Source organism: Pleurodeles waltl, chromosome 3_1, assembly GCF_031143425.1.
Source record: "Pleurodeles waltl isolate 20211129_DDA chromosome 3_1, aPleWal1.hap1.20221129, whole genome shotgun sequence".
Classification (NCBI taxonomy): Eukaryota; Metazoa; Chordata; class Amphibia; order Caudata; family Salamandridae; genus Pleurodeles; species Pleurodeles waltl.
The window spans coordinates 55,610,342-55,623,805 of NC_090440.1; positions in this window are offsets into that span (position 1 = coordinate 55,610,342).

Sequence of the window (13,464 nt, forward strand, 5' to 3'; positions counted from 1 at the left end):
ATGATTATTCATGAGGTGGGCATTTGCGAAGCCCTTGCGAATCACAGATGGTGTCAGGGACACCATCCTACATTCGGATTTACGACTCGTAATTTGCAGGTCACAAATCTGAACCTACCTACATGTGGCCCCAAATTTTTAAAGAAAGTCACAAAAGTGCACCCATGGTATATGTCGTACCCCTATAAAATATTTGTGAACTGTATTTTAGCATGGGTAAATATGATGTGTAGATTTGCTCATGTGAAAATCTATTGAGCATTTGCAAGTTCATTTTCCCTCCAGCCACTTTCTTCCCAACCCTGGAAGAAGTTCTAATTCTGCCATTGTCAGGAGTAAATGTCTAACCTTTCTTATTATGGGAAAATATTAGAGAGAAGCTGGTAAAAATCTTTAAAACATGCAGGTTAGTAGGTTTGCAGACTCAAAGGCATTCCAGCCCTGGAACTATTGCTTACTGCTTCCTCCAGCCCCAGTATGCAGATCTGCAGAAAGGTGGCAAAATAAGGAAATTGCTACAGTAGGGATTGAAACTGCAAGTATTCAAGCCCTACTATGGTAGTAGCCCTGGCATAATCAGCAAGGCTATTATCAGAGCTCTTACATAATGAGATTGCTGCCATAATTTGTTGCCAAACTACATGGCACCAAAGGGACAAGTAGATCTTTTTACAGGACAAGTAGATTTGAGAAGCAACCTGTCCCCTGGACAAGTAGATATTTTAATAAATTCCCCACCCCTGGCACCCAAGAACCAGGGATGACATCAGGAAGAGGTGGAATGACCTACGGGGGAAGGTACGTTCTGTGGTTTCAAGACACCAGATTGCTGTACAGAGGACTGGCGGGGGACCCCCACATCCTCCCTCACAACTAACAACATGGGAGGAGCAAGTCTTGGTGATCAAGCATCCTGAGGGCCACGCAGGAGTAGCAGGAGGACTGGACTCTGGTAAGTCAAATCTTTCTACTATATCCCCCACCCTACCTGCATGCCAGCACAAACTCCTACCCTCACCCCATCACTCCACAAACTCACATATATCCCACTATCACAACCCACCCATCCCAATACCAAGCCCTGCATGCAACACCAATGCATGGACCCCCATCACAGACCTGCATGGACACCCATCACCACAGCATGCCCAGTAGAGAGACTCACCCACCCCACATAATCACCATTCACACAAGGCCAAGGCGACAGGGAAAGCACAATTATACAGGGAAACATACTCATTGCACAAGATGGCACACACAGATACAATAACAATGCATTTGCATCCCAACAGGTCCCCTACACAACGTCACCGGAGAGGAGGTGCCAGCTACATCCAGCCCCGCCCCAGAAGAGGCCCACAGTGATGACAGCAGCTCAGCATGCCTGGATCAGGATGACCAACCTGGCCCATCAGGGACCTCTGGATGGTCGATTACCCTGCCACACTCCCAAACCACCACAGAGCCTCCCCCCTCAGGAAACACCACCACAGCACCCACCCAGCGGGCCCATACCTCTGTTCCCAGGACACATCAATCAGCAGTGTGTCCACCAGTATAGGGACCCCAGGCAACCCCACAAACCCAAGAAAATCAGGGACCTGGGGTCAGTGGCAGTGGGCACACGGTTCAGGGGACAGAGGCACGGGACAGCAGGGAAGCTGGCAGGACTCCTGTGCGACAGAGGGAGGACAGGCCCAAGGAACCCACTCTCCACGAGGCACTCTCCAACATCATGGGAGCATACCACCATTTCCAGGAGACAATGGGCACGGTACTGGGCAAGTTACAGGAGACCCAGCGCCTGCAGGAGGAACAATACCTGGGGATCAGGGAGGACCTCACAAAAATCTACACCATCCTGGTCACTATTGCAGGGGTGCTGGCTGACATGGGCAAGACCAAGAGGGAGGCAGTGGCACAACAAAGGGCTCCTGACACTAGCCAAACCTTGGAATAGCCTTCCACCTCCATTGGCGCTAATGGACACAAGGCCCCATCGCAGGAACAAGAGGCCACCAGCACCTCACCCCCTGCAGAAGGAGAACCACCACACAAACGGTCCCTGCGATCCAGGCAGAAGACAGAGAACGTTGCCAAGACCCCCGCCAGGAAATTAGACTCTCCTGAATGTCAACCTTCTGTCCCACTATGTCACCTTGTCCACCTTGAACTGCCATTGCTCCACTTCAAATGCCCCATTGGACACTGCACTTGTGATACTAAGAGACTGGACTCTACCCTGGACCTTCCTCCACCATTACCCCAGCCCCTTGCACTTACCCCCATACCATTAAAAACAAAAATAAACACCCTTGAAATATAAAACATACTGGAGTCAGTGTAATGATTAGAAAGATGTATTCTTAGAACATTCCAAAGCATTGCAACGTCTATGTTCAGTGACATATACCACAGGATGACAGTTGGTGGGCAGCAGTACATATAGCAGGAGGCAGATTGGGGTACACAGATCTGAAAATAGGGAATCCAAAGGGAACAGTCAGTGTCCATAGACAGAGGGTAAGAGGCTGCCATGTACAATGTCCAAACGTTTACTGAAATGTGAAGTTGAGTTACAGTCTCTTACCTGTGTGTCACTGGAAGTACTGCTGTGTAATGTTTGTTCTGTTGTCCACATCTTCTTCATCTGCCTCCTCTTCCTCACTGTCCACAGGCTCCATCGCTGCCACAAGACCATCTCCAGGCTCATCCTTCTGCAGAAAAGGCACCTTGCGTCTCAAGGCCAGGTTGTGCAACATACAGCATGCCACGATGATCTGGCACACTTTCTTGGGTGAGTAGTACAGGGATCCACCAGTCAGATGTAGGCACCGGAACCTGAACCTTCAGGAGGCCGAAGGTCCTCTCAATAATCCTCCTTGCACGCCCACGTGCCTCATTGTAACGTTCCTCTGCCCTTGTCCTGGCATCCCTCACTGGGGTCAGCAGCCATGAGAGGTTGGGGTAACCACAGTCACCTGCAAATATCGAGGGACAACTGTTAGACACACACTACCCCTTAGGGACAACCCCATACTCAGACCCCAACTTATACTGTGTGGGGACCTTGGGCTCACCTAATAGCCACACCCGGTGCCTCTGGAGTTGCCCCATCACATAAGGGATGCTGCTACTCCTCAAGATATAGGTGTCATGCACTGAGCCAGGATGTTTGGCATTCACATGGGAGATGTACTGGTCTGCCAAACACACCATTTGCACATTCATCGAATTATAGCTTTTTCTATTCCTGTAAACCTGTTCATTTCTGCTGGGGTGACAAATGTCACATGTGTACCATCAATGGCACCAATGGTGTTGGGGATATGTCCCAGGGCTTAAAAGTCATCTTTCACTGTGGCCAAATCCTCCACCTGGGGGAATACGATGTAGTTGCACATGTGTTTCAGCAGGGCAGACAACACTCTGGTCAGCAGTTGGAGAACATAGGCTGGGACATCCCTGATGCCATGGCCACTGTTGTTTGAAAGGAACCACTTGCCAGGAAATGGAGCACTGACAGGACCTGCACTAGAGCGGGTATTCCTGTGGGCTGACGGATAGCTGACATCAGGTCTGGCTCCAATTGGGCACACAGTTCTTGGATTGAAGATCAAGTCTGTATGTGATGATAATGTGTCTGTCCTCCATTGTCGCAAGGTCCACCAGGGGTCTGTACACCGGAGGATGCCGCCATCTCATCATCTGCCTCAGCGGTTGTAGCCTATGGAGGAGAACGGTGAGCAGAAGGTCAGATTTCCACATTGATGGCACAACTGTTTTTAAATGTATGTCACAGAAGCAGTGTGTGAAGTCAAGAGTCAGTAGGTGTGCCAATATGTGCTGTGACCTAGCTAGTTACCATGCCATGTGCCCCCCTGAAATGGCGGCTGCCTGACCTGTGAGTAGGGACATGGGGAAATGAGGTAAGTGTGCTGGAGTTGTGCTGCGTCGCGGTAGGCGGTCGATGTCCGCTGCGCAACTTCACATTGGTTATCATTGGGCCCTATTGGTCCCAGGAGCCAATGGCGATGTACGCCGGCAGTGACAGTACGCACCGCCGTGGACGTCACCGCCCTTTTCTAGCTATTCACTCACTTACTACCTGACCTTCAAGAAGAGAGGATGTAGACTGAAAGTGCTGCTGTGATCTGAGTCTGGAAGCGACAATGGCTACAGTGCCTGGGGAAAGGGCCCCTGCCTTCACTCTGGAGGAGTTGGAGAAACTGATGGATGGGGTCCTCCCCAGTACACGTTACTCTACAGTCCTCCAGACAAACAGGTGGATACACTGTGAGCATGATGTGTGGGCAATGCATTTTTTGAGTGGTGTGGATGTAAACCACATTTTGGGGGGGTGCAGAGGCATCCTGGCCTGAGTGCTGCATGAGAGGTGTTCGGTGTATGTGCGTCAGGGCATGGATGGGAACTGGGGGGCAATGAGTATGACAGTCCGGATGGGTGAGTAATTTCTTTTTCTGCTGTCTTTTTCCTCTAGGCCAGCACCGACCAGAAAAAGGGTATTTGACGTGCCATTGCCAAGGAGGTGCAGACCTGGGGGTCTACCACAGGTAGAGCACCCACTGCCACAAGAGATGGGTGGACCTGCGCCGCTGGACCAAGAAAATGGTGGAGGCCCAGCTAGGGCTGGCCTCCCAACGTGGAAGGGGTGCCCATCGTACCATGACCCCCCGATGTTCGGCATCCTGGCGGTGGCCGGAGTTGAATGGGTGCTTGAGGGCATCATAGCAGCCACAAGGGGGTGAGTACAGAGTCACAAGGCTGAATTTGCGTGCTTTAGAAGCTAGCAGGGTGGGGGATAGGTGCGGTGAGTACCCCTAGGCCAGGGCGATCATGGCAGGGTAGGTCCCTTGTGTGCAGGCTCTGAAGCACTCCTACCCCAATGGTACAGTGGCCAACTACTACTGGGCAGGGTCCTGTGGGTGTCAGGTTTGCAGATGCTGGTGTTAGGCATTGTACCCCATGGGCTTGTGACTACCTTCGTGACTGGTTGGGCATGGCCTAGTGCATAGGGCTGATCCCTGTGTGTTGTGTCCGCCAACAGTGGTGTTGTTGCTGGCAACGACCAAGTATATCCTCTTTCTCTCACCCCCTTTTTGTTTTGTCACCCTGTCCTTGTGTGCTTTAGCATCATCTGGCAGAGGAGCAGAGGCAGCGGCTACGGAGGGAGCTGCATCCCACATGAGCCTGGAGGCCGAATCCACTGAGGGTGAAGGCTTCAGTGGGATGGAGGCTGAGGTGAGCTCCACGACAGGGACTGGAGGGGAGACCAGTGTCAGCGATTCCTCCTCCGATGGAAGCTCCCTGGCGGTGGTGGACACCTCTGTGCCCACCCCAACAATAGGTACAGCCACCACCCCCCCTACCAGTACCGCCCTCCCAGCAGCCCCTCAGTGTGCTTCCCATGCCTGCTCACCCAGGAGGGTGGGCATCTCCTTCGCCCCAGGCACCTCAGGCCCTGCCCCAGTCAGCCCTGCTGCCCTCAGTGAGGAGGCTATTGACCTCCTGAGATCCCTCACTGTTGGGCAGTCAACCATTCTGAATGCCATGCAGGGTGTTGAGAGGCATTTGCAACCGACAAATGCATACCTGGAGGCTCTGGCCTCAACACTGATGTCAGCCATTGTCCCTGTGTCCAGCCTTCCCACTCCAACTCCCGCTACCCAGACCCAATCCCCTCTACTTCACCCTATCCTAAGCACACCTTCAGACCAGCATGCACACAAATCAACCTACAAAAGTGGCTCAGGAAAACATAAGCACCACACATCACCACACAGGCACTCACACAAGCACCATACCCATGCAGACACACCAACCTGCCTCCACTGTGTCCCCTCCTCCTCTTCGTCCACCTCCCTCCCAGCAGTGGCTCAACTCACACCTGCATGCACTACATCATCAGCCACTTCCTCCATCACCAGCACGCCCATCACAAAACACCACTCACGAGCATTCATCACCCCCACAACCATGCACATGTCCCCTGTGTCCTCTCCCAGTGTGTCTGTGAGCCCTCCTCAGTACACAAACACAGGCGCACACCCACTCAACAGCCATCCACCTCACAACAGCATCCAGCCCATACACCTTCACCCAAACTCAGCAGACCTACAGCTCCTACAACCACTACCTCTTCCTCTGCTCCCAAACCCCCTCCATCTTCCCGTCCCGGCGTGTCTAAAAAATGTTTCCTGGCTAACATTGACCTCTTCCCTACGCCTCCTCCCGTCCTTCCCCTAGGGCCAGGATGTCAAGATCCCAGGCCAGCACCTCAGCCACCAACTCGGCGTCCGCTGTGGTCCCTGCAAGTCCGAGGGGATCAAAGAGGGCACCCGTCTGGGCTGGCAGTGTGCCACCGTCCAATGCAAAAGGCCAACCAATTCTGCCACCTGCCAAGGTGAAGAAGGGGCCAGCATGCAGCACGGACAAGACGCATGACCCACCCAGCAAGGCCTCATCCCAAAAACAAGAGGACAGTGCCAAAGTCCCAGCAGCGTCTGCCAAGGTGGGGAAGGGAAAAACAAAACAAAGGCAAGTCACTTCAGGGCTCTGAGCCTCCAGGTGAGGGACTAGTGACCACAATTGAACCTGACAGCCCAGCAACATGTACCGCGGAAAGCACCGCCGCAAGCACCCCACCTGCACCGCCATCTGCACGCCACCTGCTCCGCCATCTGCACCACCACCTTCACCGCCGCTGCCACGACAACAGTCAGCAGCGTCATCCCCAGTGGGCTAGTGGTCCGCGGCTGCAGGAGATGGCCTGGTGTCTCCCTCCACTACTACCAGCACCTGCACCACAGCCAGCACCGGCAGCATCTCCACCGCAGATACCACCGCAGGCACCGCCACCTGCACCGCCATATGCACTGCCACATGCCTAGCCGGTGCCACTACATTGGACATCAGCAGCATCCCCAGTGGGCAGCCGTCCGAGGCTGCAGGAGATGGTCTGGACCCAGCACCCACCACTTGAAGCACCACCACCAGCACTAGCACTACCACCAGTTTGCCGCCTAAGTCAGCGCAGGATGGAGTCTGGCTCTGCCTCCATGGAGTATCATGCTACCTGTTCCCTGCACATCTCGTGCCTCAGACACCCAGGTGGGGGAATGTGACCTGCCACACCCTAGGTGCAGCATCACTGGGCACAAGGCCCCCTTCAGAACCAGTGGAGAGATGCATCCACTAATCCAATCCTTTGCAGGATGAAGCAGACTGGGCACAAGGCCCCCTCCAGAACCAATGGAGGGATGCATCCGCTAACCCAATCCTTGGCAGGATGAAGCAGACTGGGCACAAGGCCCCCTCCAGAACCAGTGGAGAGGTGCATCCACTAACCCAATCCTTGACAGGATGAAGCAGACTGGGCACAAGGCCCCCTTCAGAACCAGTGGGACATGTCACCCACTTGAGAGACTGTGGCCTTGCACTTCCCAGGACCAAGCAGTGGGCAAACCACCCACTTGAGATACTTGAGAGACTGTGGCTTTGCACTCCTCAGGACCAAGTAGTGGGCAAACCACCCACTTGAGAGACTTGAGAGACTGTGGATTTGCACTCCCCAGGACCAAGCAGTGGGCAAACCACCCACTAGAGAGACTTGAGAGACTGTGGCTTTGCACTCCCCAGGACCAAGCAGTGGGCAAACCACCCACTTGAGAGACTTGAGAGACTGTGGCTTTGCACTCTCCAGGACAGCGCACAGGGCATGTTGCCCCCTCCAGGAACAGTGGCATAGTGCCATCTTCCGGTTGAGGTGCCCCCTCTCCCCTTCCCCCTGAGGTGCCTGTGTTTTTAAGACCTGATGGCCCTGCAGTGTTCTCTCTGTTTTGAGGCAGGAGTCAAGTGTGGACAGTGCACGGCCCTCTGTACATATTGTAAACATTTGTATATACTGTTGTTTACATTTGTTAACTTTATATGCATTTTCTAAATATCACTGATTTGACTCAATTCCTTTTGTCCTTGCATTCTTCCAGGTGGTTATGGGGTGTAAATGTAATGTTGCTGCATGTGTTTGTGTGTATGGTGTTGGAGGTGAGAGTGGGGGTGGGGGTGTTGCGTGTGTGTGTCACTCTCTTTTTCCTCCCCTCCTCCCTTGTGTGCTAGGTGCCATACTCACCGTGCTCACCGCTGCCACCTTTTTTGGAATTCCTGGTGTATTAGCAGATACACCAGCATGGGGAGGACCTGTAGTTCAGGCTCCATGGCATCCTGGTTCTTCGTTGAGTGTCGAAAGGTGAGCGGTTCCCCTTCAGTGTACTGTTTCCGCTGTGCTTTTGATGTCGTTGGTACCGCCCCAGAAAAGCTGGCGGTTTGGTGCCTTGTAATACGGTGGGCGGTACATTGTCTTCCGCCTGTCTGTTAGCGGTGACCGCCGCAGTGTTTGTTGCTACTGCCCTGGCGGTCGGTGTGTTAAAGTGGCTGTCTTTGTTGGCGGTTTCCGCCATGGTCGTGATCCCATTTTATTTACCGCCGGCCTGTTGGCTGTATTACTAACGCTTTATCACGGACCGCCAGGGTTGTAATGAGGGCCTATTGCTCTATTGACAAATGGAATAGGCCTGTTTATTTTCCAAGTGAGACTGCATCCATGTTGATTGGTAAGTTTGTGTGTGTGGTTGTGTGGAGGATTGCAGGAATGAGTAAATATCTAGATGATGAATGAATGCTGGATAACTGAGCAACCGCATATGTAATTAATGGGTGGGATAGTGCAGGAGTCACTGAATAGAACAATACAAGTGCATGAATGGATTGATGTTGGAATTTTGAGCCAATGCATAAATCAATGGGTGGATTACTGTGTGTATGAATGCAATGATCAGTCAATGCTTAGTTCTGGTTGCAGTTGATATCATCCATTAATTTAATGATTTGAACCACGACTGTAGCCAACCACATTAAGGCTTGATCATCACTTTAGTCAATAAGGAATGAGCAAGCATTAATGCACCTTTTTTCTATGATCAAAATTCACTCAGAATGACTGTTAATTCATTTTCCATCCAAGAAACCAAAACATTAAAATTCAGCATATGCTGTTTATGTCAGTATGAATATTCACAGATTTCAAAGCATGCTTCCTAATATGCCAAGAAGTTTTGCTAATGACTTAGTCATAAGATGGTACACTATTAAGCAGCCCATTTGTCATCATGGTCAACCACCTGCTGTGTTACTGTATCCATGGCTGTATTAATGCACTGATTATTTGATCTAATTTTGTTTGAAGTCTTATAATGATAAGTTTCCAATACCCTCATATGAAAGACTCATCAAGTAGTCAGCTTCTCAGATAGTTTAAAGATTTGTTTCTGAAAACATAAATTGAATTTACCATTTTTCTTTGACCTGCTCTCCTAGTGATGGATTACCTGAAAAACCATCTCATGAGGTAACATTCTCATGCCATATATTCAAAATATAAGTGTGATATGGAAACATTCTGAAAGCAAATTACTATGAACCCAATTTAAAATTGTGTTTGCACTCAAGTGAAACTATATTCACAAGAAACTGTTGTGTGAGTTTACTGACCTGGTGACTTCACTGACATCTGGTTAGTGCTTGCATTGCTCCTCCCACGCAGTACCACCTGTTGCAGTTGCTTTTTAATGGCAGCCGCTGTGAGATGAAGGGACAACTTCACTGACCTCTGGGCAGTGTTTGCATCGCTCAACCGTGCAGAAAAACCCGGTGCTGCTGCTGCCCCGCGTCCTGTGAACCTGCCTGGCTCACAGTGTTTGAGGCCCTCCTCCACTCGCAGGCACCTGCCTACACCTCATCCCTGGTGGCCAGTGGTGGCCTTTCTGTCTTCTCCTTTGCTGCCTTGTTGCCTTTCTGCTCCTTCTTTCTGACTTTTGCTTTCCCACTTTTAGCCTCCTTCTACTGTTTTTTTCTTGCCCTTTTTCCCACATTTCCCCCTGTTGCTGCTGCCCCTGCAGCCACACCCCCTCCTAGTGCTGTGTTTCCTACCCTCCTGCATCCCAGCAGAGCTACTCTTCCTTCCCCTTCTTAATGGTGGCTGCTGTGCAGTGGGCATGCCACTAATGCGCTGAGGCGCGCCAAAAGCAAGCCCCTCTGCACCTATCCACGCCTGGTCCACACCCAGCACCACTGAACTTGGTTCCTGCACCATCCATTGATACAACACCACCATCCTGCATGCCCTGAACACTGGGGGCTCCACAGCATTTAACCATGCCTCTCCCAAGGACACTAATGTCCTGTTCTCCTGCCACAACTGCACCTTCAACCTGCCGTCACACACCAAACCTCCCAACCGCTAGACCACCCGGACACCTCAAATGCATACTACTCAACACTTGATCCCTCGTCAAACATGCAATAGAAGTATGGATTGCAGGGATGATTGTTTTTATGCAGGAAGGGAGACCTCTCTGCACAAAAACAATCACAATAGGTGTTTTCCTCTTTCGGAGTGCACCACACATAAAAAAATGAAAACATGAGGGTAAAATGGGTATTTCTCATCGTTGTGCTACCCCTGAGGAGGCATAGGCTTTTGACACATTCCCTATTCCTTGTAAATCTGGGAATGCGTCAAAATCTATGAGTGTTGCATAGGAACACCCACTTCAACATCCATTGTACACCTCTTTGACGCAGAGTAGGCCAATGCAGCAACTTGCAGCCTGTGCTGTCAGTGTGCCAAGAAAGGTTTTGCACTGGTGGCACAAGCCGCTTGTAAATATGGCCCCTAGTTTTTGCTGGCCTTAGCACTATGAGCACTTTACAACTGCTAACCAATGCTTAAGTGCTTGTTCTTTTCTCTAAAACATGGTGGATTGGCTTACACCCAAATGGCACATTTAATTTACTATTCCAACATCTTGGATCAAATTGCTCATAGCCAGCAAAAGCAGCAACTCCAAAATAATTCTGGGGGATAATCAAAAAGGTCAGGTAGCTGCAAACAACAGCAACCTCTCTGAAGTTGTCTGGTTCTTATATTTTTATTCTTTGCAGCAGTCAAGAGACCCTCAAATCTTAATTGTTGCAGACCACCAACATGCACAAATCGCTCTGCCCACTTTCTGGTCCAAATCAAGAATAGAGTGTATATTAGCTAAAACAGGGCTGACAGAGCATCCTGCTCCAATGGCAGGCATCATTCAAAGCAGACCCATCTACATGAGTGGAGAAGTGTGGCACAATGGTTAGAGCAGCAGACCCTGATGCAGAGATCTGGCTTGGGACCAGGGCTCAATTCCTGCTGCGGCGGGTCTTGGGCTCAATTCCTTTTGCCCAGATAATTCTCACCTCAGTGCCTAATCTAATTAATGGGTCCCACTCTGGGCAATAGCTTGCTTAATCTCCACAACGGCTCTGACAGCTCTTGGATGCCTAGGGGTGCCCAGGAGTGGGTGCCTCACAGGGAAAAGCCAGGAGGGGTTCCACAGTGGTATGCGTACAGCGCCTTGAGACCCTAGCAGGCGAGTAGTGCGCTATACAAGTGCAAAGTTTTTACAGTTTACATGGGCCCAAATCCTATGTCTGCTTTACAACCAAGAAGTCGCAAATGGTCAGATCACAGACTCAAGGTGAGGGGCCATTAACGTCCAGAGTCTCAAAGGTAGAGACTATTCAACTCCAAGAAATTACCAGCAAATCTAGTTGTTCAATAACAACGCAAAATACTACAGGGTCCTCCTCCCAATAAATCAGACTGATTTAGAAAAGGAATGGGCACCATGACCGACCTAATGAACATTTCTATTATGATTAATACAATTAACTCAAATACCAATCTCTTTCACTTATTCGTAGTCTTTAAGGCTGCCTTTGATTCGGTCCTAAATCCACTTTTATGAGCAAAATTTAAAGCACTTTATATCCCTCAATATCTTATCAGGGAAGTCACAGAGCTGCACACAAACATGTGGGTATGCATAAAGGTGGGTGTATTGTTTCTAAAAAAATTCAAACCACCACTGGCTTGAAGCAAGGATGTGCACTAGCCCTGATTTTTTTCAACCTTTTTCTGACTGACCTGGGAACCTCTTTAAGTGACCTCTTAGCCCATCTGCCCAGCATAGGTCGAAAATAACTGAGCTGTTTGTTTTAGACAGATGATGTACCCCTTATGAGTTGGTCAAAAATAGACCTCTTACGACTAGTTAACACTCTCCAAATATACACCAGTAAGAACCATCTCATGGTGAATTTACAAAAGGCCAAAACAATGATCATAGGGAACTAAACCAAAAAGTAAGTGAATGGTTTCTAAATGGCTGCAAGATCCCCAAAGACATCACCTACATGTATTTGGATGTTTTAATTGATAAGTGCTTATCTTTCCTGCCCCAAAAGAAATGCATCAGGAATAGAGAAGGAGCTCTTCAATATACCTTTGATAAATTGGCGAATAGTATGTCTGGTCCCTCAATGAGGCCACTCTTAGAGATAATCAGGGCAAAATTTATCCTGACCATCTCATATGGTTCTGAACCCTTGCTTTGCAAGGATCCGCAGCTCCTTGACTGTTTGGTCTCAGGTACATTAAGGAAGGCCTTCAGACTACAGACATGTAACATAATCTGTACACTTTTCAGGAGCTGTTATGATTCTGTCCAAATACATATAAGGGCAAACTTGAAGCCTATATTACAGGAGAAAGAGAGATGGAGGACACACCTTTGTCATAGCTTTTACATGCAAACGTGCTCCAACATCCTCCACCATACGATATAAATATCAAAGTTATCATCACAGTTTTGGGGTAGCTTTAGTGAGAGCAGGTACCACAGTTCAGTGGCATCAAATTCAAATGCCCAACTCGCTATTTATTAGCAGCTTCTGCTCAGCAACTTTCTTAAATAGGTGCAAATAGAGAAAGAGAGGTAGCAATAAGGAGTAAGGTAGTGTACGAGTTGAGGAAGAGGAAATGGAGGGAAAAGGAAGAGGAGGCGATGAAGTGAAGTAGAAAATTATTGGTGTGGTAAATTGTGAGGCTAGATAGTGAGAGAGAAAGTGGGGAGATACAGAGATGAGGTTTAGAGATATGGAGAGAAAGAGAGTTTAGAGGTAAAGAGAGATGAGGGTGGGAGAGATTAAGTAAATAGGGAGAAAGATACAGTGAGATGGAAACAGAACAGAGGGCTGAGAATGAAATGTGATAGAGAGGTAAGCCGGTATAGGTAGACAACAAGAGTGGTAGAGAAAATTATGTAGAAAGAGAGGTGAAGAAGAGTGTTGAAAAATAGAGAGGGTATGTACATAGAGATGAAGAAAGAGGGAATGAGGAAAGTGAGAAGGAAGAGAGAGAGGTAGAAAGGAAGGCCACATGAGACAGAAATAAGTGAGGCTTGGAAAGAGAGGGTGATGTAAAAGGTAGATGGTGAGAAAGGGTAGTTGAAGAGAGGAGTAGACAGAGAAATGAGACAAAGAGAAGAAACTTAGATATTTATA